The 6077-nt window shown below is 39.6% G+C and overlaps 1 protein-coding gene across 3 annotated transcripts in view; it reads left to right on the forward strand.

Annotated features, from left to right (window-relative positions):
- Positions 1–6077, forward strand: part of LOC108752230 (LIM domain only protein 3-like) — an 81893-nt gene that overhangs the window by 16882 nt on the left and 58934 nt on the right. The window contains exon 1 of one of the 3 annotated variants that reach the window (XM_018492916.1): positions 3652–3684. The exons of the other annotated variants lie outside the window; for them this stretch is intronic. The gene's annotated coding sequence lies outside the window, so the exon portion shown is untranslated. Of the gene's footprint in view, positions 1–3651; positions 3685–6077 lie in introns of those variants that run through there. 3 annotated transcript variants of the gene reach the window in all.

Below are 6077 nucleotides of genomic sequence, written 5' to 3' on the forward strand. Positions count from 1 at the left end.
AGAGAGAGAGAGAGAGAGAGAGAGAGAGAGAGAGAGAGAGAGAGAGCTTCATCGAAGTATCGAGCCCCTGGATCGTGCCGGCTATAATATATTTTTTATCTGATCGAGGGGATCGTCTTTATGGAGGGTGTTCCGTGCAGGCTCCGGGCAGCGGCAGTCTACCGGGTAGCGCGTACGTATTACCGCGCACCGATGGATGTGTCCATCTGTGTGTTTCAGGGTACAGGGACACTCAAAAATATCGATAACCGAGCTAATACCGGGCGCAAAAATGTCGATTTTAAAAGTGCTCGTTATCCGGTTTGAAGTATCAATATTTCAACGATCCCTCGATGCTCTTCTTCTCCCTCTCTCTCTCTCTCTCTCTCTCTCTCTCTCTCTTTCTCTCTTTATTTATTTCTCTTGATACTTTCGCTCTCGAACTCGTTTTCGCACGTGCAGGACGCACTTTAACTCCAATCCGTAATCCCGCATCCATTCGGGACGCGCCGCGTACTTTGTGAACTTTCATGAGTTGCGCGTGTTTGCGTACGCAGCCGCGTATTAGGGACGGTGTACACTGATGGCTGCTGTTTCCCTGAGCTAATGCGGGCGAACAACCCTTTGAGCTACGAAAATACGGCCGGGTGAACTTAAAAGCGTGCGGAGAATATTAGACGGGCGAATGGGTTAGGATTGTCGTGTTTGTTAAAAGACGCTATAGTGAAGTGTTTGCAATAAATCATACGATAATCTCTTACTTTTTAGACGGAATCTCGAAAACGTACCGCAATCTCACTCTTAACCCTTCTCTCTAAAAGAAATCACTGAATCAGTGATGATTCAGTGTTGAATCATTAGTTACTGATATAATCATTAGTTTTTCAGTAATAATACACTGATTTATTTTTAGAGAGTTGACTACAACAACGAATCGTTTAAACTCCAAACGAAAATTTTACGATACAATTTGTACGATTTGTACTACGACGTTCTTAATTGTAAATAAATAAAAAGATTTTGAACCTACGTTTTCTACGAGTATCAATTCCGTAAGACGGAAGTTCACTTGCATTTTGTACTTCAAATAAGACACTTTAGAACTTATTGTTAGGTGTAATTTTCATGATTATAATTAAGGGTTAAATATAACGCATGATCCGTAAAAAAAAAACAGAAAAAAATTGAGAAATATTATACGTAAAAAACTTTAAATCTTCCTTTATCAATCCTCATAATAAGGCGATTCACTTGTATTTCATATCACTTATTATATTCTGTACTTCAAACAAAGGACGCTTTAGAACTTAGGTGTAGTTTTTATAGCTAGTTAAGGGTTAAATATAACGCATGAATCACGAAAAAAATGAAAAATTTTGTACATAAAAAACCTACAAAACTTTGAATCTTCCTCTATCAATTGTCATAATAAGGCACTTGTATATTATTATATAAATATTCTGTATTTCAAACACATACACAGAACGTTTTAGAAACTTGGGTGTAGTTTTCATAGCTGGTTAAGGATTAAATATAACACATGAACCGCGAAAAAATCGTGAAAAAAAAATTGAAAAATTGAGCTCGCGCAAGAAGTCTCGTGCGAATTCTGTACCATTGGATCTCTTATAAATCCGACTTTCGAGAACGAACGCCATAGCAGCAATGACATCGACGAGAGGAATCTACCGGGTGATACGCGCGGGTATAGGAGAGTCGGAGGGTGAAAGGGAGCGAGAGGGATGCGAGGAGGATAGACGAAGATGGCGGATAGCCGCGGGGGTCGGAGGTGTGCGCGGCCGCTACGCGAGGGGAGGAAGGGACCAGGGGCGGTCGGTATAGGGGATTGAAAAGCAATTTCCCCGCGACGGGGATGCGCGGGATGTGGGCCGAGCTTTATATTAATGATCCAGATATATTATCGGACGTGACCGAAATTGCTGTCAAAAAACTCGGATATTGGAGCGAGTCGAGATCGCGAGACGACCGTTCGCTCGCTCGTTCACTCGCTCTCTTCCTACACGCGCGCTCGTACATGTGCTCATACATGTATACGTGCACACGCACCCGCGAACGCACACGTACGCGCATTCCTACACACGATCGACGTGGAAAATAGCATCGATCAAATAACGCGGGAAAAGTCGGGACTTCACGGCCGCTTACGCGTTTTTTGTTCGTACTTGTAGCGGAACTGTCACGACGACGATGGATCATTCGTGAGCATCTTATTGGGGGCGTTCAATCCTACATGATTATGTCTGTCGGTTCAGAAGATTAGTTTCTGGATTTTCGCTAACTGATAGGCTCGATTATATTAGAGATACTTAAATATAAGATTGACCACCGTTTAGATCATAGACATAATGGATATAGATTGTGCATTCCATAATCTTAACAACTGTGTTCCATTAGAAAATATTGAATATTTGAGAGAGAGAGAGAGAGAGAGAGAGAGAGAGAGAGAGAGAGAGAAAATAATCAAGTTATCTCGCTCTTTCTAAATCGATAATAACAACTACATACGAATGCTCAGTCTATACTTATTACATTTGTGATTAGACTTTTGATTAATCCACCATATTCAACGTAGTATTTAAGATCGAATATAGATAGATATAAACTAGATAGGATGAGATGCATGGATATCTCATTCCATCTTATGCATAATCTATCTCATTCTATCTTAAAAACCGTCCTGAATTGGTGGACATCAAGCCAATCTCTTCTTAAGGATCTCTAGCTCATTTGTGTATATCGCTAATGGAATGATAAAGCTAGTGGATAGAAAAATATAAGTAGTAAATGAATGTTTGGCCAATCACAGTCGAGAACTTCAGACAATAATAGGAATAAATAAAAAACGAGATATTTGCTTATTCTTTATGCTTATATTTTTCTGTGTGTCATTGTCTTAAAAAAGTAGCACATACCTACACTGACAAGGAATTTGTCACAATTATCCGGAACTGATTCGATTCTGCTTGAAATATGTTGTTAAACACAAAAGAAGAGTCTCTAAGAAGACATATTTTTTACATCAGCTCAATCTCAGATCTGAGGAATGAAACAATTCCTCAAAGCTATAACACTTATATATCAGTGAAATAGTGAGATATACAGAAAAATGTTGTAGACAAAACTTTTATGATTTTTTACACATTACTTTGTAATTGTGTATTTAGATTTATCCAAAATTTAACATTTCGAAAATACCCCTATTCTCATGAAATTTTGAGAGTTGTTCCATCTTTTTTAAATTGGAGATTAAATCGATATAAAAAATACGTATCTCGTAGATTTTTGTGTTTAACAATATGTATTTCACGAAGAATTAGAATTATTCCGGACAATTATGACAGGCCCCTCGTGAGAGAAAATTTTTTGGTATTTGGGACTATAATTACACGTTATTACAATTATGATTATTATTGCTATAATGTTAGTTATAATAATTATACATATATACAGTTCTATTAACAAATATATAATATATAGTTAGTAACAACAAAAAATGACTATAACTAATAGTTATTATTATCAAATGATTGCAATTATTATGTATAAATTGCAAAAAAAACTACAGTTAAATATATTATATATTTTTTGTACATGTAATATGATTGTCCCAAAAATTGTTCTCTTATTGTAGAAAAAAACGTAAGTAGTAAGATACAAGCGAATCGGCCAATCACAATGGAGAATGTAAGGCAATAACATAATAGCGAATTGAATGCGCTCAATGCACACTGATGCACATTAAAGCCATCGTGTGGCAAATTGACGTAAAAATGTATGATTAATGTAAATATAAAAACAGATTAAATTATGAAATCCTCAATATATTTCATGTCGTTAAGTAAAATCTGTATTTTATAATTCGACATATTTGCATTTTACTTTTATACAAATTAAATCAGTGTACAATGGCTTTTTAATAACCACTAGTGTGTCGAACCAAATTCACTATAAGCAATAGCGAATAAAAAAATGTTGATTTGCTTATCGCTCACGTTTTTCTACGTGCTATTAGTTGATCTATGTGTTATTAGAAGAGCTATGTATCAATTAAGAGCTTCTCGAGGGCCTTGCGTTTTCATACAGAGACGAGAAACGTTCCAGCGCGACGCGAGATATTCTCATAATGCTTATCGAATCCGTACGTGCGTGTCAAGCGCGCATTATAGCTGGATAGGCGTTTTAGGGACGCTCGTTTTATGCGGGTACGTTAAGTAGGGAAACCTGTCTTGCCACATGTGCGTATCCGGACCATGTCTCATGCAAGTCTGTGATAAGCAGCTGCAAACGTAGAGGCATGCTTGTGAACGTCTCAAAAAGATAACGCTTACGCATACATCCCCCATGCGTGCGCTCCGTGACATAACGGCCTGTGTCTCTTTTGCCGGCGAAGATAGCTCGACGATCAGCGATTAAGTTCATTACGCTCGTTAATGAACTTTTTAGCGTAATGAGCACGATGTGGGGACGGTAATTGACCGCCGTTGTGACTCAAAGAGATAACATTTGCGCGTACATCCTTTATGTTCCTGGAGTATTCATGTGGCCATTGCCCCGCCAGGGTTACCTCCGTAGATGTTAGCATACATGTTAATTAATTAACGTTACCCGATCAACGTTTATTGCGTTAAAAAGTTTTTCGCGGTAATCGACGATTTTCGTCTGATTTTTCCTGTATTGCGCGCGTTTTTTTTTTCCTGGGAGCAACTAAAAGATTAACGTGTAGATAATTACCAGTTCGACTCCATTACGGCTGTTAATTTTTTAGCTGCACACTCGTACTGTACACGGTGCAGGGAAGTCAGGTTGAAATCGTCGATCATTGCGTAATAATGAGCTTTTCGACATAGCCAATGCTGCCATCCAATCAGGCACTTAAATAACTTTTTATCACCTTTTTGTTACAAATCACTACAGTCATTATCGTTCACAATAAGTCATTATAGTCATCTTTTTTTACCAAGGTTAAAGTTAACCTACGTTGTGGTGGAAATAGGAATAAGTATAACATGATCTTACGTGACAACAATCGTGTGTTACTTGAAACGTCTTTCGCAAAAAATATCTTTACGACTTCTTATGTCTCAGTTTTGGACACGCGTGTATTTGAATATAAACGTGAAGAATCTATAATACAATATGAAAAAATGAGACCGTTTGTTATTTTGGAAAACACCTCGTTGTAAGAGACAGGTTCTGTAATCTTTTTCACGCTACGAGAGCACAATGTGAGGTTCCATGAATAGTGCGATTATACTATAATGATGCATCGATTATATCGCTATAGTCGCTATAGGGATTTGATTCGGGCGGTCGATCGTTACACAAGCGGCTATAATGGTGCCGGGGTTAGTGCTCCCAGTCTCGAGTCCGGATCTCAAAGATCGCTTTTCGTCGGTCCGTATTTACATAGCGGAATACACGGACTTGGTAATACAGCCCCGTTGACCGCCGTCGGTTGGTCGAAGGGTAACGAGCTTGCCTGTCCACCCGGTCGTTGAATCGGACGTCCATAGCGTTCACCATCACCAGGGGTGATGAGAGGAGGGGAGGAAGAGTAAGGGTGGCGAAGGGGTGACGTCAAGTCGACTCACGGGGGCTGCGTCGCGCGTCGACCCGGTAAGGTGCTTAGATAGGCGTAGCTCGGATTTCCATATCTGGGTGATTGTAATGCACATTTATTAGCTGGTAACGAGAACGGGCCGGAATTAACATTCGGTCGGGCCAGGTTGCCCCCGAGTATTTATATTTATGGCCGTTGTGTCCCTATAATGCGATTAGCTCGAACTACGTGTTTCTCCCTTCGTGTCGTGTCTTGTGTTCGTGCGTTGGAAGGCTTCCGCCTCTTCTAGCCAATCAGGTCTGGCGAGTACAGACGCGTACGTGTATACCGACGCAATACACGCTTTTAAAGTATCGCAAGTTGGAAGGCAGTCAACGTTAACTAACGTCGTTAGCATTCACATTTTCATAAATTGCTTGCCAATCATGACGCTTTTATTACTTCGTTAAGACGGTACCCAGCGAGAGAGAGAGAGAGAGAGAGAGAGAGAGAGAGAGAGAGAGAGAGAGAGAGAGAG

The sequence above is a fragment of the Trachymyrmex septentrionalis genome, unplaced genomic scaffold (assembly GCF_001594115.1).
Source record: "Trachymyrmex septentrionalis isolate Tsep2-gDNA-1 unplaced genomic scaffold, Tsep1.0 scaffold6, whole genome shotgun sequence".
In the NCBI taxonomy this organism is placed as follows: Eukaryota; Metazoa; Arthropoda; class Insecta; order Hymenoptera; family Formicidae; genus Trachymyrmex; species Trachymyrmex septentrionalis.